Below are 22,967 nucleotides of genomic sequence, written 5' to 3' on the forward strand. Positions count from 1 at the left end.
TTAAGAAATACACCCATGTCCTACAATTGAAATCATCAATAAATGTCATGAAATAAGTACTCTTCCCAACTGAAGTAACTTGCATAGGATCGACTAAAATAGTATGCACTAACTCTAATGGATATCTAGCCCTCCTAAAATTTTTAGAATTAAAGGGAAGCCTATGTTGCTTATCAATAATACAAGCCTCACACTTGTCACATGAATTTTCTCTACGTGGCAAACCTTCTACCATTATTTTATTTGACAATAAATTTAAACCAACATAACCAAGATGACCATAATTGAGGTGCCATAGCCATGAGGGGTCTTCAATCACACTCCTTAGAGCTGATTGTGTGGGAGGTGCAACACCAACCTGAGATGAGAAACATGTCACTATCTTCAAGGGAAACATTATGTTCTTTGTCATTTGAACTGCTACAAGTAGGTTCTTGCTCCCATCCTTTTCATGAATGACACACGTGTCATTCTCCATCAGTACTTTGTATCCATTTTGAATGAGTTGATCAATGCTCATCAAATTGTGCTTCATACTAGGGGAAAAATACACATTTTGTATTTCTTTCTTCTCACCTTTCTTGGTGCAGACCATAATAGAACCTTTGCCAACAACTGGTAGGGTTCGATTGTTACCCATCCTAATTTTTGATTTGAAACTCTTGTCAATGAATGAAAACAAGGTTTCATTACTACTCATGTGGTTGCTACATCCATTGTTGAGGTAGAAAACCTTAGGGCTTCCTTCTTCACCAACATTACACATGATGAAGGCAGTGGCATTGTTTCCACTTCCCATGTTCACATCAACCACATTTGCTTGTCTTGATTGATCATTTTGCTTCTTCCAAAATTCACTTGCATAATGCCCATATTTATGATAGTAGTAGTATTCTACATTACTCCTATTTGAGTTGTAATTTTTCTTACCTCCTCTTGAATTATTTTGTGAGTTACTTGCTCCATCTGCTCTTCCTGAGCTTTTTGCTACAACATTCCTTTGTCCTCCATTAACTCGGCCTCTACCTCTAGAGTTTTTGCATGAGCCATTTCTTCCTCTCCCCCTTCCTCTTGGATTTGATAGAGCCTTGAATGCTTTCTCTTGGGAAGAAGAAGATGTAGATCTATTGATCCTATGCTCATGGGTTTGAAGAGTACCCATCAAATCATCCATTGTCAAAATAGTGAGGTCTTTTTCCTCTTCTATGGTCATGATCAAATTGTCATATTTATCAGGTAAACTCCTCAATATCTTCTCCACTATCCTCTGCTCTTGATAGTGTTCTCCATTTGACTTCAATTGGTTAATCACATTTGAGGTCCTTGAACTGAAATCGGCAATTGATTCATTTTCCTTCATCTGAAGGTTCTCAAATTCCCTCCTTATATTCTGTAGCTTTACTGTACGAACTTTATTAGTCCCCTTGAAGTTCGTCTCAAGGATATCCCAAGCTTACTTTGCATAATTTGCTGCTGCAATCTTTGGAAAAACTGCTCTATCATTGCTGCTTCAATCAAACTTAATGCCTTAGCATCCTTCCTCCTTGACTCTTTCAAATGATTCTTTTGTGCATTTGTGAGGGCAGCATACTAAGCTGGGTCTATCACATTATTGAACCCATTAACTACAAACTCCCATAAATCATTTGCAACCATAATAGTTTTCATCTTCTTTGCCCATGTATACTAATTTTGTCCATTAAATGGTGGTGGCTACCAGCATATCTTTCCTACATCTCTTGCCATGTCAAATATCACAAGAAAAACAAATGCCCTAACTCACTGTAGATGTGGGGCCTCAAAGCTCTGATACCATGTGAGAAATATTAAAAAAAAATCATTCACAACTTACAACCCTAAACCTAAAATTTCACAACCCTTAAATTTTACTCGGCACAAACTATTACTGAGTGCCAAAAAATTGCTCAACACTTTAAAAAACTGAGTGGCAAGAGAGTGTCAAGTGAACTCAAAAAATGAAGAGCAACTCAGTAGATGAAAAATTAACTCAGTGAATGAAGAACTCGGTAGACACTGCAGGGTGTGATTACCGAGTGAACTCGGTAAGCAATGTGATTACCAAGTGATCTCGGTAGCCACTGGAGAGTGGAGCTTAGTAGATAAAGATACTGAGTGAACTCGATAGAGACAAAAGATATAAGATCTTTTAACAAGACTTCACCGAGTGATGATTTATAATGTGAACAACTTTCACCATTAAAACGAGAAATCCAGAACTTGAAGCTTCCAAATAAAACTTTTCAAATACAATGAATAGAAGGAGACAAATGGATTCAAGTATGCCTTCTATCTTTCTATTGAACTTGGATTAAATCATTACAAAATTTGGGAGCATTCGGCTTCAACCAGAAAACCCTAAAATAACCCTAAAACTTCAAACTGATAAAACTTCAAACTTGCAGCTCTAATGGCTGCATACAATAACACTTGGAGCACTTGCTACTTTAATAGGTTGAAACCAATAAACTACAAACTTACAAAATGACAGGAAGAAGCATGTGCAATTGCAAGCACGATAATGATTCCTTCTATCTCTGCAACAACTGATCTGCTGATCACCTTTTTTCTTTCTTTCTCTGCTCTGCAACTTCTAAGCTCTTCCTACAACTTTTAACTTCTTCTACAAGTCAAATGGAATAGAACATTCCTTTTTGTCTTTGGAAAAATATTTTCCCCCTCATTTTTGAATTTGAAAATACTTACCTACCTGTGATAAATGTTTATGATTGTTCTGCAATCTGTTAGGGGTGCTAGGTGGGTGTTTGGCTCTAGGGAGAAATGACCAACTGCAATTAATATTCCAACAAGGTATAGGATCTCTTTCTAGCTCCTGCATTGCAATATGATGAATAAGTAACTTTACCGAGATTTCCTTTGTCACATTATAAGCCAAGTTCTAATAAATTACTTTAAAATAAGCTTTTCACCTTTATTTAGATACATTCAAGATGCAGATTTTATAAACTTAAATATTAAACTTGAAAATACTTTGCTGGAAGTTCAAAAGTTTGTGTAAATACCTGAATGAAAGAAATATTCACAAAATAACCCTATATAGAGAGCGACTAGAGATTTGGAAGTCTGTGTTGAGGAGACGAATCCTCCTCTCTCCCACCCTTTCAGTGCGTTTATGCATGGCGATGACAAGTTCCTTCAAGGACTAGAAATTGCCTATAAAGTCAAGAAAACTACTAGCTGAGGTAAGTGGTAAGAAAAACATGGATAATCCCCTCAGAGTATCTCCACAGTCCATTTTGACCTTACAGATTCCATGAGAAAGCTCATGAAACCTTACACCATTTACGTCCAAGTCATCAATATAGAACACCGTTAGTATTTTGAGTTTGGGACACTTAATAGATAGTGACTTTACATTGTCCACATCTAAATGTTCAGTAGTAGATGAAATTGTTATGACATTACCTAGACTAGAAAATCCTATTATTTGAAGGTTTTGCAGAAGGGGCAGAGAAAAATCAAGGAGACCAAAGATTTATTTGTCAATTGAACATCATGGAGGTCACAAGATATAAGGTGGGGGAATTCAATGAAATTGGTTGGAAAACTAGTGAGAATGTACACAATCAGATCAAGGGTTGCGAGACATGAACATGAACACAAGGCAGGGGGCAGGAATTCTAAATCACCATGATTTAGAGTAAGGTGTTGGACATTACAATAGGTAGCATATCTTACCCATCTACACAAGTTTTCATAAGAAAAACTCCAGCCTTTACCATCTGAAAAGGGGGCTCGGATGTAAAGTGCCTCCAAATTGCGCGAGCGCAGGAACAAGGTTCTCAACTTTTGAGATTGTGAGCGGATCTACACGATAGCAAAGAGGCCCTAGAAGATCACTCTTAGAGAAACTAAGTGTTGGAATACGGGTGTAGAGAAATCTCCACCTCTTGGATAGAACATAGCATCTAATAGCATCTTTTATCGACATTTTGGATACTATGAAAGAAATAAGAGAGTTTGGAAGGATGTAGAATGCATCCTGTGTGGCCATGATCGTGAGAGAAGATGCAAAAGAAGAAGGCCAATTAGGCTGTCGATTAAAATAGAGAATATTCGCATCGCTATTGATAGGAATGTTTGATAAGTACAATTAATTTTTAATTAATTCTATATAAATAAATAAATAGACCCAAATAAATGGAATAGTATTGGGATGGATGGAATTTTGTCTACTCAGCCAACAAAATGACTTTTTATTAAATATTTATTTATTATTTAATATTAATTAAAAATTACAATCTTATTGTATTATAATTTATAAATGATTAATTAATTATTATAAATAGTCATTATGTTAGTTGTATAACCATTTTAGGATGGATGATCTCTAGGGAAGTGGGGGTCCCATTTTTAGGCCTATAAAATTGCACGGGTGAAAATAGTGTGGGCTGCCTTAGGAGAAATGTTTTTCACATGTCAAAAATTTGTAAAATTTATTCCCACCAAAATTAAAAATTTAGAAATAAAATAAATTTCTTTCTTTTTTAAAGAATTTCATCAATTACATAGTCCTTGAATTTAGGAGGTGAAACTTGTAAGAGCAAATACAATGTAAGATTCATGAGACCAATGACATTTAAATATTCCTAAAATTTCTTTGTGGCCACATCTCTATTTTTATAGAAGCCCCCCTTGATGTGATCCCAAGTGGTCCATTTACTCTCATGAGAGATGGATTCTTGTGTTTCACTACTCATGAAATGTGGGTCAATGAGTTTGACTCAAAAACTACATAGTTTAAGTAAAACATATTTTTTTTATAGGGGTTCTTGAAATCCACTAGTTAACAACAATATGCTACTAAAATTTTAGGTCTAGTCACCAAGCAACAGAAAAAACAACAGGCCATACCTGACCATCAGATGTAGACAAAAAACATATAGCCAAAGGCCAGGGTGCAAAAAAAAACTAAGAGCACAGATCAAGGCACCAATTCTTTGGCCAGCTCTACCTTCTTTAGCTCTAGCTCTCTCATGGCCTCAGCCTCATCAATCTTCGATTAAATATCATCTAGAGAAACCTCCTCTTCCCTCTTCCTCTTTTCTGCTCTCCTTCTTTTGCTCAAGCTCTCAACCTGCAAAGAATCATCCTCATTAGTCGCTCAGGTTTCCTGTATCCTTTTCCTCGTTCCCTTTTTTACTTTCCTTCATCATTGAATGTAGCTAAACGATGTTATCATTAAGACCTTTTATAATGTTGAGGATCTAGTTAGCCAAGCTATGTAGAGAGCTCTCCATCCTTTCCACTCTTTTTTCAATCTTAGAAAACTTTGCATCTAGCTTGCAAATTCTAACATTCCTATCCCCCCATTCCACCCTTGCATCCTAAGCTTAATCTCTTCAATTTCATGGAAAATCCATTTAATGGACCAAAAATTTTCCACCAAACTATTATGGGCATTATTTAAGAGGTTCATCCCCATTTCCCTCGCATTGTCTCTAAGAATCACCAAAGTTGAGTCTATGAGCTCCTCCAACAGAATTTTTCGATCCCTTCCCTTCAAAACCTTCGGGTGGATCTACTCTCTAACTAGACCCATTTTCACATTGATAGCATGAAATTTCCTTCATGTAATTTTCCTTCCCTTTGCATCAAGAGTAACACTGGTTTTAGCTGAGCCCTCTTCCTCTTTTTTTGTCTTCCTAAGCTTCAATATTGATCTCCTTACCCTGATCAAGTGCCTTCTTAGCTTCCTTCTCACCACCCCTTCTCCTTTTGACCGAGTTGTCATCCTTCTTGCTTTCCTGAGCCTTACTGGTGCCCACCTTTTTTATATTTCCCTCCTTATCCATGTTCATCCCCCCTTTCTCATTATTGTAATCCTCCTCAAAGTTTACCTCCTGTCTTATCCTTCTCTCTATTCCTTTCCCAAACTTCTTTTTCTTCTTCCTACCCATATCCTTCATGATTTTAGCCACCTCCTCTTCATCATCTAAGTGCAAACCTACACTATTCTCCATATTCGAGGGAGATAAGAGCTCTCTATCTCCTCAAAAGAATTTTCCTTCTAGACAACAACCTTTTCTCAAGTTTGAGCTTTAAAATGTTCATATATGAGTAATAAAAAATCCTCATGAAAGGAAAGATTGGCGTATGCTTGCTTCTTAAAATCCATAATACTCTTATTTGCAGAGAAAAACAAGTAGAAGGGGATGGTGTAATGCCCCACCAAGGGATCCAAAATAATTAACCTAAAGTTTTATTAAGTTTGCCAAACATTTTTTTAAAAGAAAGAATAACATACACATCAAACATAAAGTAGTAGAAGCAATTACATACCATCAAACAGAAGCAAACATAACAAATCACATTCCTTAAGGATCCCAAGACATTGAATCACATTTAAGTTTAAATAATAATAAGTCTAATAAATACCACATCCATATGAAAAAATAATTATAAGTCCAAGTTCATTTAAATAATATACATTTGTTTCGAATGCCACTTGGCAATAAAATTCAGAATGCACAATCATCTACTATACATGTCATAGGGTATGAAAGACTAAAGGAATATACATTTATAAAAGTAGGTTACATCATCCCTTTTAGGTCCATGAAACAAAGCACAATAACACAAGTAAAGATCATCCACCATAAAGATATAACCATCCATCATAATGATATAACCATCCATCATAATACACAAAGATAGAATGAAAGGAAATGAAGACAAGGAACTCTAGTCATGACAACAATAGACATATCTCAATGGTAAGAGTAAAAAGCACTACCAATCAATTGTGTAATAACCCAAAAAGGCTCACTCCCACTGTGCTAAGGAGATAGCCTCAAGTCCCAAATAGGATGTCAATCCAAAAATCAAAAGTAATATCTAAGTCCACGAAACTTTAAAAGTAATCTAACTCAAAGGTTTGAAGATAAATCAACATATAGACTTAGAGGCACACAAAGACATGTAGGAAATGTACTAAGCAAGCAAGTGTCATCGCATGAATCTGTCATGCCCAAAAATATGAGGGCAAAAACACATTTTTTTTGTTTTTGAAAGATAAAAATAACTAGGTTCACTAGGGTACAAGGGTTTGATTTGCAAGAGAAGGAATAAATCATTAAATTTATACTCTCGTTATTAAATTGATATCGACATTAGTTACGTTATTACATTAACTTTATAACAATATATTAAAATTATTTGAATAACAATTTAAATGAATTTGGGTTTAATTAATTTGAAATATCTAATCAAGAGCTAATTAAAAGAAATGTCCCATCTAAACATACACACAAATATACTTTATTTAGCTTTGATCAATTATTAACCTCTTAGATGAACATCAAATGACAATCTAACTGATTTATTGAAAAGTCCCATTTAAAAATGTAAACTAAATTGAATAGAAATTAAAAATAGAAAATCAAGACATTAATCACTACTAACTTAATATTAAACAAACCTAATACTAATTTAAAGTAAAACTAAATCTAAATGTCATTAATTACTACTCCTATTTAAAACTTAAACTAATATAATAAAACAACTTGAAATTAATAAAATTACCAAATGATACTATTTAATGATACTAAGATTACTTAACTCTAAAACTAACTTAAATCAAAACTAAAAGAAAATAAACTAAACTAATTTAATACTAACCCAACATGCAGACTAACTAACAACTAAAACATACCCCAATACTAACTTACCTAAAACTATTACTAACACTAACTCCCCCATCCTACACTAAAACTACCTCAGCGCTACCCAGGCGTTATAATAAGAATGGGACAGGCTATCCCATCACACCCAAGTGCTAACAAAGCTGCCCATGATAGGTACAATCCCCTTGCCCACATAGGCGATAAAGGTAAGTGAGAAAGATTTGCTTTATTTATAAAAAAAAACTTGCCTAGACATGACTTTAATGCCACCCAACACATTACGCATCCCAAGCTAGTCACATGGCCATTTTGAGGGTCTACAAAAATTAATGGGAGCTGTACAAAGGATGGCTTTTTCATACAAAGCATTGACTTATGATAAAATTAAATCTACCCTTCATACTACTAAGTATGCTAGTAGTGACCAGCATGGTTAGTTCTCCCTATAAGGAATAACATGCACCCAAAAAGGAGGGGGAAAAGAAATATAAATGCTAAAAAGTAAGTTAGGTGAAAGAATAGGATATCTAAGATCTTTAGTTCATTAGCTCATCAATCTATAAGCACTTTCCTTATTATTATTATATTTTTTCTTTAAACTTTTAATTTTAAACTTAAAAATATTCCCAAGAATATTCTCTGTTGCAATGAGGAATAAAATGTAGTGCCTCTCCCATTTGACTGTTGTAAGTCATCCTGATGGATGCAACCTTGATGATCTTTTGTTGTGATGGGATCATGATTGTGACCCTGAGTGGTCTACACCGTTGAGGTATTTGGATTTATGTTTATGTATCAGTTACTTTGTTTATGCTTTTGACTGATCTTTGAGATTATGATGTGATTTTTGGTTCACTGAGGTTTGTGCTAGTGGTTACCAGGATATATGTGGTATCATGAGGTTGTTCTATGATTACCCTGAGATGTGTGCAGAGATTGCACTGTGTACTATTACCATGCTACACTGGACTGGGTTCCTGTAGCAATGGTTAGTCAAGTTTATGACTGTGTTTGCTTATGTGTTTTAAATGCCTTTTTAATGCAGAGTAATCAATCATTATTAAATGCTCAAGTAATTAAATGGATTGTTCATGTGGGATTATTTGGTTATGTGCTGCGGACATTTACCTGGTTATATTTATGATTAGAGAGATATTTGTTACTCATGTGATGTTTACATTTGAGAGGACCCGAGGGTCAAATGTTACTCTTTGATTCTAGTATCATAGATTTTAGACTACTATGCTGTTCAGTTAATCATATTGCATGATGATGCCATTTTGAGATGACAGTGTGTTTTACGATGTTATCTGGTTATCTGGTATTTGGACATACCTCTAATTTTGTTATGTGATGGATTTAATGCTATGGTTATTTACTTCATTCCTGCGTTGCTATGCCTTTTGCGAACGTGAGTGATGTAAATAGATTATTTTAATATAATTAAATAAATGGTTAAATTAGGTGATTTAATGCATTTATTGCTTCGGCTATGTTATTATATGCAATTGTACTTGATCGTGTTGTTTAGTGTGCAGGATTTATATCCCTGGCAGTGGCACATGGAGTTAGTGATTCAGCCATTCATATTTTACCAATGTTGTCCTTATATGGTTGATGTATCCTTTATTAAAATGTTTAATTTAAACCTTTCGGTGATTAGTAAATCCGAACTCATTTGCATTATGTGATTAGACCAGTAAGCGTGTCTGTGCATTTAGAGTTTCGCTTTGTCGCGAAAGTTGTTTAGGAGATTTATGTGTTTTTGGGTTTTCGGGCTTTTTAATTGATTTATTTTAATTTCTTGCAGCTTTGCCATAGATGAATTCCTATTTATAGGAATAGCCTATTTTTGTTTGGGTCGATTCGGGGTTTAACTAGATTGGTTGGTTAAATGCCCTAATCGATTATTCACCCGAAAAGTGAATAAGTATCCAATGAGGAATTTAATTCCTCACTTGTCACTTTCAAATTGGAAAGTTGGATAGTAAAACCCAAAATCCTCTTCATGAGGATTTACTGTTTTGTTCGTTGTGGGAGCTATGGGCGTGGGATCGTCGCGAGGTTGGGCTCGTTGGATCCAGCTCGGGGAAACCTTGGATTGCTGCAATTTTCAACTACTTCTGCGGGATATTTATTTTATAGTTCAAATTCCCGTTTTGCCCTTTTGGCTGTGAGGTAGGGCTTTCCTGTTTTATTGTTTCTGCTCCGTTTCTGCTTCTATTTTTGGTAGCCGTTTGTTTGGAGGCTGAGAACTAGTGTTCCCCTCCATTTTTGTATGCTAGTTCTACCCGGTTGGGCGGGTATGAACATTTTCATGTTTGTTGGGATGAGGGTTTGGGATTTTACGCCGTTATGTTGGCCGTTTTTGCATACGGTGTCCGATTTCATTTATTTTTGGATTTTTGGAGTTTTTGAACCCAAAGGCCAAATGCGTTTTAATTTTGAAGTTTTCCAAATTTTTGGGGTTTTTACCTCATTTTGCATGCCGCCCTGTTTTCTCAGGTTTTCTTGGCACATTGTGGCTCGTGGACCTGGATGATCCGTTTGGATATCAGTCAGACCACTATTGCACTTTTATGTTTCATTGGGATGCGTGTTGCATCCGTACTCCCGACGTGTTCGGTTGAGTGATTTTATACCTGTTATAGTTTTTGTTGGACCTTTGCTTTTGTTTTGTGAATGCTAGGATTCGTGTAGAATCCATACTCTCGGATTGAGGCCGGTTGAGTGATTTCACGATGTTTGGTCTTGTTACATCATTGGGATTTGTGTAGAATCCATACTCTCAGATTGAGGCCAATTGAGTGGTTTTATGATGTATGGTTTTATTGGCTTTGGGATTTGTGTAGAATCCATCCTTCCCATGTTGCTTTCAGTTGGGTGTTTTCTTTGCATTATGTTCTCATTCTTGTCCTTGTGTTATGATCTTCGTGATGGTGGTGCGTCACACACGAGTATGCACGCGTACATTTGTTGGGTGCCTTGCGAGGCCCAATCTTCCGTGGATTTGCCGGAAGTTATGATCATTGGGGTTGGGATGGGAGTATGCATGCCCATGGGCACTTGTCATAGGACGAGCATGGGTAGGGTAGGGTAGCATATGGAGGGGGCTTCTATCTCGCAACCTGGCGACCTTAGTCCCATAGGGTTGGTAGAGGAAGTTTTAAATAAGTGATAATTAAAGAAAATGTGTGACTGATAATAAAACTTAAGATAATAAAATGTGTGTGCGGGGCCTTCTGTTGAGGAGTTGAAATGCATGATCCGAGCTTGGGCTTGTCGATGCCAAGTGACTCTCCATGATGTTAGCCTCTACTTAGTAGCCTTTTGAGTGTCTGACCAGGACCTATACTCCTTGCATTGTCTTAGGTTCTTGGTTGCAGCCATCATACTGTCTGGCGTGAGTGTTAGCCATGGATGTTCTTTTGTGTATTTTTTGGTTGGATCATTATCTCTATCAGCACGGTGGGTGTGGACCTATGGGTGCCATGTGGTTGGGAGGTGTAGCTACCTTCACCACTGTTAGGGATCGGTGTACAGAGATGATCTTTTGTCCTAGTGCGACCATTGCTAGATGTCTTCACTTGGTACTTCGAGTTCCAGAGTATGCTTTCTTGTGATTTATGCTTTCATTGGGATGCTTGCATATCATGTTTAGATGATGTTATTTTATTTGACACATTCCCTTATTATGATGTTTAGCATATGATTAGATGTTGTGAATTATTGTATTAGCATATCTGTTGCTTATTGCTGTTTAGCGTGTGATAGGTGATGTTATCTACTGTAAGATTATCTTATGCTTTTCTACTAGCATGTTAGATTTCCTCATGCTTATATTGTTGCATTTTTTTAGTAGTGACATCCCTATTACGACAGTACCGACGATTTGGTTGGTGGCTTGGGATGTTACGCGCGGGGGATGGCTAGGACCCACGATGGTCGTATGATGCTATTGACGGTTGGGAGGAACCGCGTACTTAGTTTGGTTGTTTTGTTCTTGAGATGTATTTATGTTCATTGCGATGTTGCTTTTGTTCTTTGTGGTGTTTATTTCAGTATGTGCTTTGCTTTCATGGTTTAGATGGATAGATGTTCTTCATTCTGTGTTGTTCTTGCACTCGAGTGTTCATTCCTCAAGCCTTTGTGGATCCGGTACTCCCCGGTGTGGAGGTTCTTTTGTTGGTTTTTCCCTATTTTTGAGTTCTGGAAGTGTTTTTTTCTTTCTATGGGCGACATTTGTTCAGCATTGTGCGACACTGATAAAGTATCGCACGCCCATACAAAGAATGTCACACGAGACCGTAAAGTGTCACACGCATTACTAAAGAAGTGTCATACGACACTGGAAGAGTGTCGCACGACTTTATGAGAAATGTCGCGCGATAATTTTCCAGTATCACACACCTTCTTGAGAAGTGTCACACTCAGTAAGGGAGAAGTGTCGCCCTCCCTTAGTAAAAAGTGTCGCACGGTTTTTGTGAAAAACCTACGCATGCCATCAGCTGGAACTTTTCTTCGTGATCAAATCTTTTTGAGAGTGGTTTTGGATACCCTTTTGGGCGTTCTTCGAGCCTATGTTGTTGCATTTTGAATTCAGGAGGTTTCTTTTGAAATTCAATTTTGGGTTTCTGTTGTTGTCCTTCGGGGTTTAAAATATATCGTTTAAGTATAAGTTGACGTATATTTAATTCCTTATAATTCCTTATAATTCAAGAATTAAATATACATCAACTTATACTTAAGATATATTTTAATATATGCGACAAATCATTTGAGATAGGTTTCAGACCTCTCAGAGATAAGTTATGGATTCTAGGAAATTTCAGGGCTTCAAAAATCCAGACTTAGCCAATTTTCAGGGCTTCAGGATTTCAGGCTTAGCCAAATTTTGGGATTCTGAATTTTACCCCAGCTTGGTGTTTTGTTGATGAGTGGTTGTTTCTTGTGCCCTCATCATGTGCATTTTCTTTGTTGGCTTTGGTTGTGTGTGTTATTTTGGGAGTGGCGTTCAGAGATTCGTTGATTGCCAGGATTGTGTTGAAGTCTTCCGTTGCGATCGTTGTGATCCCTGTACGATGTTGTCATGTGCATTCATACTTGTAAAAAAAAAAAAAATATCTTGGCTTGATTTGAATCCTTGTTTCCAAGGATCTTTGGGCGGGGCATTACATAAAACACCAAGTCCATACAAAAAATAGAGAGTTTCTACTTCTTGGAGGCAATTTTTTTTTCTAAGTGTTAGAATTGCTAATGATAAAGTTTTCCAAGGGGGGGATATTTTGAGACTTACATTATTTTTTTTTACATGAAGGATATATATATTTTTCTTAATTAGTCTAATAGGACTTGTTACAACCTAGTTAAACTAAGAATTTGAATAATCTATTTTAACAACAATGCAACAATGATTTTAGTTCTCAATAATCACAAAAATGAATCTATAATCATAACATAATTTTCATCTCAACATATATCAAAATTGAATTTGCATAATTGAACATCATCATTTCATCTTGATATTCTTTCTTATAACTAAAAAGAAATTACGAAAACCTCATGAGAATGATATCACTTAAACTCTATTTTATTGATAACATGATTCAAAGGCTCCGCCAAGAAAGAACTAGGAAGAAAACCCAGTGTCATTGCCATAACAACAAAGGTTTTAAATACAATTTACACAGGATTTCAATCCCAAAATTTCAACAATTAAATTAAATTTCCTTCATGGCCCTTAACAAGGGACCCATTTCATTTTCTATAATACATCGTTGAGGTTGTGGAGGGAATGAAAACTGACTAGGTGACAAACAAACATAATAAGGAGACCAAATCAAACATTCATATCCATATTAGGTTTTCCCAACAAGATTCAACATTGAATCAAAACTAGGGAAAGGTGGATTTTTCCAGTAGGAGATGTTAGACACAACACCAAAATAGGTGCCCAATCGGGCCTATAACTCAAGAACTTTTGTTCTTCCATTCTTACATGCCAAAACTCATACATGGTTTGTGCTAATAGGTAGGGGCACATAACACCCTACCCTCTCTCCCTCTTTTCATCTTGAGAAGAGACTCTCACTGTTGGAGTCCAATTGAATACCTTTCCTGAAATTGGCCACTTCTGCCCTATCCAAGGGTGAGCAATGCCAAAACACCCATACAAGAAAACTTCAAAATTCAAGCAAAACATGAAAGAAAAGCATTCAAGAAAACATGATTTCAATCCTTCCCAAGCATACCCAACATACATACAAGCATACCAATAAACAACACAATAACATAAGCATGAACCAAGCATGAAACAATATGAGCAACATGAAAAAAGGAGATGAAGAAGTCCTACCTTAATAAAGAGGTTATGGTAAAATGAACAATTTGAGAAGAGCTTTTCCTTCCTTTCCTTCAATCTTCCAAGACTTCTCTCTAAAAGTAGAGATTGGGTAACAACCAAAACTAGTCAATTTTTTTTTTGTGTTTTTGCCCTCGTATTTTTGGGCATGAAATTTTGGTATCAAAGCTAGGTTTCAACACTAGGAACCTTAAACCATTGTGCTTCTGAAACATAACTAAATTTTATTTTGTGAAGGATGCCTCCTGTTACTCAAAACAATTGATGAGGCAGAGGTCGTAGGGAAAGAGGTGGTAGAGCAGGACAAGAGGATGGACCACCACCTCCACCACCACCTAACCCAAACTAGGACATTATAGATGCCCTTCAGACATTGATTGGTGTAGTTCAGCAGAGGGTAGTACCTATAGTTCAACCTGGACAACCGATTCCTCTAGTGAAAGCAGAGGGACTTGGAGGAGGTGGGCTCGGAGGCAGAGAGAGGACTAGGAGTCCCCCACCAAGGTAGTTAGATGGTCAAGGTGAGCACGAAGGTGAGTCAATACACCAGAGAGGACCCCCACTTGACAGACCTAGGCATATAGGAGATGATATCAAAGAATTGATTTGACTCAGGCCACCATTATTTATCGGTTCCACTGAGGGGATAGTAGCAAAGGCTTGGTTGCAAAGCTTACAGAAGTTCTTTGGATTATGTCCTTATGGGAGTAATCTAAAGGCACACCTAGCAGTCCATCAGCTGAGAGGAGATGCCTCCAATTGGTGACATTAGGAGGAGACTATAGGAGGAGTGAGGATAGATACCCTCACATGGAAGTCATTCTTGGAGAGATTTTGAGAGAGGGTACTTGTTAGAGCATTTCAGAAAGAAGCAGATAGAGGAGTTTCATTCTCTATATCAGAGAGGTCTTACAGTAGCTCAGTATGAGAGCAAGTTTCTCAAGCTCCTTCCTTATGTTGAATACATGAAGGATGAGAAACTACAAGTACATTGCTTTATCATGGGTCTAAATTTCTCACTTCAGGGTCTAGTTCATGTGGCCTTCCCTACCACGTTTAGATAGGTAGTGGAGATAGCACTAGTTGCTAAGGATACTCGAGGTAGACAGGAGTCACGGGATCGGTCTCAGAACTAAAACTCTACCCAGTAGAAACCCCCTTGGAAAGGGAATTAGAACTATCCAACAGGGTCCTCTAAGGGCCAATAGTCACAACAGCAAAAACCCCAGCAACAACAACAACATAAACCTTCTCAAGATTATCAGGGATCCAAGTCCAAACAGTGGTAGTCACAAGGTCCCAGATAGGATCAGAAGGTTTAGACCCCACAATCATAGTCAATGAAGACTCAACATTCTTCTAGGGATGGATACAGTGGATCTAGCAAGTTAGGAGACCCACAATAGTCTGGATCACAGGGTGTATGATCTGATACCTGAGGACCATGCTACATTATGGGGGCATGGGTCATATAGCTAGGGATTTCTCGTAGGGACAGGCATCCAATGGTCAGAGAGGGGCCTTTTCAGAGCTGACAGTTGGTGACATGGACAGATCCCATAGATTTTTTTGCAGTGGTTGACAACTGCCAGGCTGAGCATCAGGCCATAGTTATTGAGACTACATGTATTATATAGGGCCATATGGTTGTAGTTTTATTTGATTCCAGAGCTACTGACTCTTTTATATCTCCATATGTGGTGGAGCATTGCAAGCTAGTGGTAGTTAGACAGGATGTTAGTTGGGAAGTAGAGTTAGCCTCAGGAGCTAGAGTGTCAGTTAGTTCCTTGGTGCATAATTTCCAGATGCAGATTGGAGACATGTCCACGATGTCTGATCTACGCATTACTCCTCTAGGTTCTTATGATGTTGTTCTTGGCATGGATTGGCTTTATGCCCACAACACCAAGATGGATTGTCGACAGAAGAGGGTGGAATGTTTAGATGAAGATGGTATCTCTAAGGAGATCTTTGGAGTAAAGAGAACCGTATCCCTTTGTGTGATTTCTACTATTCAACTTAGACAGTGCATCCAAAAGGGTTGTCAATTGTTCGCTATCACCATTAGTGATAGAGAGGAAGATTCAAAGGGGGAGCCATCCCTCGATGATTTTCCAATCCTGTAGGAGTTTGCAGATGTGTTTCCTTCAGAGCTCCCTGGTATGCCTCCACCTAGAGCAGTGGATTTTCATATAGATCTTGTGCCAGGAGCCGAGCTAGTTTTGAGAGCACTGTACAGAATGACTACTCATGAGCTTAGTGAACTAAAGGCTCAGTTGGAGGAACTCTTAAGAAGGGGCATATTTGACCTAGTGTGTCAACTTGGGGTGCACTAGTGATCTTTGTTAAGAAGAAGGATGGGTCACTTAGGTTGTGTATTGACTATCGACAATTGAACAAAGTGACCATCAAGAACTGATATCCTCTTCCCAGAATTGATGATCTCTTTGACCAGTTGTAGGGTGCCCTTGTATTTTTGGGCATGACAGAATCAATGCTAGAGTTACTTTGGCAGTCTACCTTGACCCCAGCCCCCTACTGACTCTATGTGGCACTAGTATCCTCTCGTACTGATAAGGCATACTAATGATGCATGCTCACAACCAAGCATTCTCTCTACTCCAATCCTAGTCTGTACTAGCACTCAAGGCATGGGTGAGAACATACAAAGACTCTTATTAGGTTCATTTTACTTTCAGTTAGTGTAGTGTTTTCACTTATTAAACAACTTACAATGGGTTACCCTGGTAGCCGCTTAGGGCCTCAGCCTCCATTGCAAGCCACTTCCTAACATTACATACATATAACCTACCCTAGGCTCATGAAATCACAAATCAAATAATCATAATATATCACCTTAGTCCTATACAAGTGATTGGAAATCATCAAAAGATAAATCACAATAGTCCATAAGTTCTCTACAAGCAACTAGAAAGTATCCCAAAAATACTGATTGAAGACTCAAAATGGTTAAGTCAAGTATGTCATAACATTCATCCCATTATCCCACAATAACACTAAAAGCAATGACCAACAATATAATCAAACTCATCATAGAGAATACCAACACATTATCATGGTTGAGTTTAAAAGATCAAGATCAGTTCATCATAACATCACAAACACAAAACTCCCAAGCCTTTGGTAGATGTCCTAAATTGGTCAGCGCTCTAGTCAACCCAAAACCCAAAGCACCTACAACATATAGATAACAGTGTAGTCTGTAGTTTGGATTGATTTTGAAAGCACATAGTTTTGAGTTAACAACAAGGTAAAGTTTTTGTTTTAATGTATGTTTCAAGTAGATAAGATTCACTGTTTACCCCTATAATTTAACCCATTCTTATATTCAAATAAAATGCACAATTAGCCCTATTTGATTTCAAGTCAATTATTCAAAAATAATTTAGGGGTGATTATTTATTTAAATTATTAAATAATAATAATAATTTTTTAAATAAACAAATTACAATTTAATTAAAAATAATATCATTAATTAATAAAAAAATAAATCTAACACTTCATTAAATAATTTTTGTTTTTGTTTAAAGTTAATTAAATACATTTAATTAAATTGATTAATAATTACCTAAATTAACTACATTAATCATTTATTAAATTTATAAATATTAATAAAATTAATAATAATTAAAAATTTAAATATAATATTATTAAATAATAATTAAAAATTTAAATTTAATATTAGTAAATAATAATTAAAAATAAATTTTAAAAAATTAAATTAAAAACAAAGCACATATATAATAATGCATTTAGTTTTGAAAGGCTCGCTGGCCTTTGACTTGGGGCGGCAGGTATTACTGCTGCTGCGGCTAGTAGTCAAGCCTATTGTTGTCATATAATGGCAGGCGGGTACGTGGGGTGTGGGGATTTCCCACCCCCTTCCCAATAAATTATATTATTTAAAAAAATATTTTTAAAATATTTTTTTATATAAATCTTAAAAACCAAAAAACCTTTACTAATTATATATATATATATATATATATATATATATTATAACAGTTCTAATTTAAAAAAAAAAAAATAGTTCTAACAATTCACTGATAGCACAATTATGGCCAACTAGTTGAATTTTTAATTAAAAATATCCTTTTCAATTCAAAACCCTTCTTAGTTTAAATTCTAATTTGTAAAATTATTGAACGAGGATTCTATGATATTTCAATCTTTATCTATACAGAAGAAACCCACAAGCATTCCAGTAAATCTAAAATATAATATTGAAATATTTTTCATAACAAAATTTGAACAAATAATTCATAGTCATGAAGAAGACAAAAAATATTAAATAACGTAATTGACTGGGTGATCAAAACACAAGAATCTATGTGGTTCTGATGCTAAATTGCAAACACCCAAAAAGATTTGTGAGAGAATTTCTTCTCTCAAAACCTTCTCTCTAAAAATTCCTTCTCCAAAATTCATCGTCCTTTGAAAATGAACCCCCAATTATTGATAAGGAGTTCTCTCTTAAATTTGGGGCACTAATTGTGCGATAACCCTAGAGGACTCCTTGCTTACAACTCTTTAGCTCTTTATTATCTTTTTTCTTTCTTTTCATGCATCTTTAATGCAATATAAAAATCTTTATTTAAATTCACTTGACTTCTCTTTTTAATTAGTTTATTAAATTTCAATCTCATGCATACTTTATACAATCTTAAAACTTTTTAATAAATTAATATCTTTTCCATTCTTTAATTTATTTTTGAAGCATTAATTGATAAAATATTTATTAACTTGAGTAATAATAATATTTAGCATTTATTTAAAAAATGATCTCCTAAATATATTATTATTAAATTAAATTAATATTATTACACTCTAAACTTAAACTTATAATTTTATCTTTACATTTAATTCTTTTTATTTAATTAATTTTACAATTAATTAAATATAATTAAATATTAAAAAATATCATAATAATTTTCCATTAAATTAAATCATTAATTTAATCTTCTAATTAGACTTAATTAATAAAAAAATCACCAAAGACCTATAGGATGAAATATGAAAACCCATAATAGAAAAACACATACAACATCAAACTAAAGGGTTATAATTATGAATTTGCATCATATGACACATTCAGAAGGTAATCATCTCAGATGCTTGTCCTATTTTTCTAGGACAAATGGGTTTAAAGGTTAGGATTTGGACTCAAGAATTTATCCCCCCCTCTCTTACCATTGAGATAATTTGATAAGGTATGCTCATCCTGGTAATTCAAGGAAGTCGATACCCAATACTTGTAATCTGCACAAAATCCACGCATGTACAAACACACATATATACTAAGCTAAATAGGTAATGACAAGAAGTGGTGCATTGTGTAGATCTTCATTAGCATGTGACTATGACTCCCTTCCTTAACCACATCAGAAATGTCATACATAAAGAAAACATATACGCGCACCATACACATGCAACATGGGGTAAGTATCCATAAGAAAACACATATAATAATCATCTAACTAATCATCATCAATAACTGAAATCACTGTAATAATCATCATGCATACATGAATTATAAAGTATCAAGTAGTCTCATCATAAAATCAACTAAGTATGAAACAATATCCGATAATCTCAAAAATAATGCTACTAATCATCAAGCATAAAACTAGCCTAAAAGAGTTTGGCAATAATAAAAAAATGCAAACTAGGGGCAGGCACTATAGTTGGATATTTTTGTTCCATACTTGAAATGGTTTAGGATAACAAATGGTGGGTTCGAATTTTGTCAAACCTTGTGTCGATCATAATGTAGGATATAATCACCCCTAAGACAAACCTTCACAATTTCTTAATAGATGTGGGTTCATAGTAGGCACCAATCTTTGCTAGTTCCTTCATCTCCTCAACGTCCTTTGCAAAGTCTTTCACCACATTCAAGGATATTTTCTTATCCCTCTAGAATTTTATGCCCTAATTAGGAGAGTTAATGACCTCGGTGATGACCCCTTCATTGACCTAGAAGTTGATACCATCAATCTTCACCTTCCCATCTCTCCATGACTTAACCATAAGGTCAGTAATCTTTGGATCCTAGCCATGAATTTTTTCAATGATGGATGAGATGTTGCCTTCCCTCAACTTCTCCCACACCTTTGCTTGCCTCTTCCACTTCTCTACTTCTCGCTCCAGTGCTCTACGATGCCTCTTCCCAACCATTATGTTGTAGAAAGAAGAACAAAAACTCTGTGTTCTCCAAGCACTATGAGCTGAACATTGGTTTTTCTCATAAAAACTATACTTGCCTCCTTCCTTAGTTAAGCAATAGTAATAGTAATTATGAATTGACCATAAGATTGCCCATAAAATATGCCACAAAGCTCCCCAATTATGATGCCTCTAAATTGACCTATGCTAAGTTTTCATCACTTAAAATGTTTGATTGACAACATTAAGGAAATTTTTGATTGTGCAAATGGGGTTGCAAGCTTTAGGTTTAGCCATGGAGGAAACTCTATAGTTAAGCGCGCTCAGGCTGGAGTAGTTCTGGGATGGGTGACCTCCCAGAAAGTCCTGGTGCTTCACCCCTGTGAGCATCACCTAGATCCAATGAGTGCTAATTGTTCCATTTATTCTCATGAGAGATGGATTCATGTTGAATCACTACTAATGAAACATGGGTCAATGAGTTTGACTCAAAAATCACACAGTTAAATCTTGATAACAATATCATAACATTAACTTCCATAATTGCACTTTATGTTACTTATTGTACCCTGGATTCTCTCCATCTCAATTAAAATTTTAGCAGCCACAAAAAACCCCTCACTACTAGGTCATCTATGTGACATGTGCCTCCTTACTACCTCATTAGCCATCTAGTTAGCCACCACACTTCCCTCATGGTAAACATGTGACACATAGACCCTTTCGAAGGAAAGTAAGATATTTTTTTTATTCCTCCATCATATTCTTAATACTCCATGATGGACGGTGTTCTCCCCTTAGGCATTTAATGATATTATTTGAATCCCCCTCCAACCATAAGCTTTTGATCCCTACCTCTTTTGCCAATTTAGTATTTTGAAGGGCAGCACAAGCCTCCACATAATGATTTGTTTGGTGTCCTAAGGGGAAAGTAACCACTGTAATTCTATTAATATGACTATTTCTGATCACCCCTCTACATCCTGCTACTCTTAGGTTACTTTTGGCCACTCCATCAAAGTTGGCTTTGTGCCAACCTTCCAGGGGTAAACACCACTGACATTCCTTTCTTTTTTCCTAAATATCATTACTGCTTCCAGTTTCACCCATGAAAGGGTTAGATCCTTTAATAAACATATAGTTTTCGATAAGGGCATTTTGAATTTTACCAAACACAATTCTAGCAGGAAGGCTAGCATCCCTAAAGATACAGTTATTGTGCTCCTTCCAAATACCTCATCCAAAATGAGGCAGGGCCCATTTACTTATAGTTTGAAGCCCTGATCCCTACCAAGAGTTATGCTAGTGCCTAAAGAATTTAATAATTGAGATAGGAGCACACCATCACAAGCCGAAAGCTTGACTAAAAATAGACCAAACCTCTCTAGTGAAGGAGCAATGTATAAACAGGTGATCCATAGTCTCAACCTAGTTTTTGCAAAGGACACATCTATTAGGAATAGGAAGACCCCTTTCACTCAGATTGTTTATTGTCAGGATCCTATTCTAGAGTAAAATCTAGAAGAAAATATTGATTTTAGGGATAAGATCAAGGAACAAGGTCTTAGCCTAGTCCGGTCTCAAATCCTACCTCATAATAACTCGGTATCTTAAAGCCATGGAATAGATATCATTTGAAGTGTTCTCCTAAACAAGCTGGTCTTGATAATCATTTAAAGCCACTAAGTGGAGAATAGTCATTAGAGGTATAAGGTCCCCTGATATAGAAGCAAGACCCTTCCAACCCTGGCCTTTTCTATAATCACTATCAAATCTATGAAACCTCTAGATGCAAATGCAAGCCCATCTTTCAAAATAAAGAATGAAGATAAGAGGCCCCTGGATCAGCCAGTTATCCTGCCAGAAAAGGGTGTCCTTTCCATTCCCAACATTCCATTTCTCCCTACTATTAGTTGCCTCTCTGGTGATAAGAATGCCATTCCATATATTAGATCCTTTGGAAATTAACCCTCCAAAGAGAAAGTTTCTAATTGAAGGTCTTCGAAGGTATTTGTCTTCCAAGATGTCCCTCTAGTCCCCCTTGCTATCCAAAAGATTCTCCAAATCTGTTTAGCTTGGAGGGCTTTTTTGAAATGTCTCAGTTTCCTTATCTCCAATCCACCATTTTATTTTGGGAGGCACATATTATCCCATGCCAGTAGAGGAAACCTCTTATTGTTTCCCGATCTTGACTACATAGTCCAATCTTGATAGCTATAATAAATGATAAACTAGAGCAAGGGAAAGAAAATAATCCAAGTGAGTTAAGTGAGAAATAATGTTACCACGATATAAAAAAAATCCAAGAACATACACAAAAGTAGATCAACAATGGAGACAAGGATTTGAAAGGGGAAAGCAAAGAAAACCCCTTATGAGTATTACGAATGAAGGCAAATGCCTAGAGAAGAGAGAGAGAGAGCGAAAGTGGTGGAGCAAAATAGCTGAATAAAATAACATTAAGGTGATGTGTGTTGAAGAAAGAGAAAGAAACATCTCTTCTAAAGAGATGAAAAAGGAGTTGCATGTGTTCGCATGTGTAACTCCCATTTCTATGAATGCCACATTCATAATAAGTGTGTGCAAAGTGTCAAGATCCTCTTAATGAGGATAAGCTAAATTTCTTAATAAAGGAATTATAAAAATGAGTTGTCCTCACATGTGGACTAAAGGACAAATAAATGACATGTCCTCCACGTGTACAATAGGACAAACTACAAACTACATTTAGGGATCCTTGGAATATCCCAAATTAA

At 36.0% G+C, this 22,967-nt stretch overlaps 1 pseudogene; it reads right to left on the bottom strand.

Moving 5' to 3' along the window:
• Positions 1-3,181: 3,181 nt before the first annotated feature.
• On the bottom strand, positions 3,182-4,033 carry LOC149578705 (putative F-box protein At1g32020; annotated as a pseudogene).
• Between the last annotated feature and the right edge of the window lie 18,934 nt (positions 4,034-22,967).

The sequence above is a fragment of the Cupressus sempervirens genome, chromosome 1 (assembly GCF_028749045.1).
Source record: "Cupressus sempervirens isolate cs-2001-9-10 chromosome 1, ASM2874904v1, whole genome shotgun sequence".
Classification (NCBI taxonomy): domain Eukaryota; kingdom Viridiplantae; phylum Streptophyta; class Pinopsida; order Cupressales; family Cupressaceae; genus Cupressus; species Cupressus sempervirens.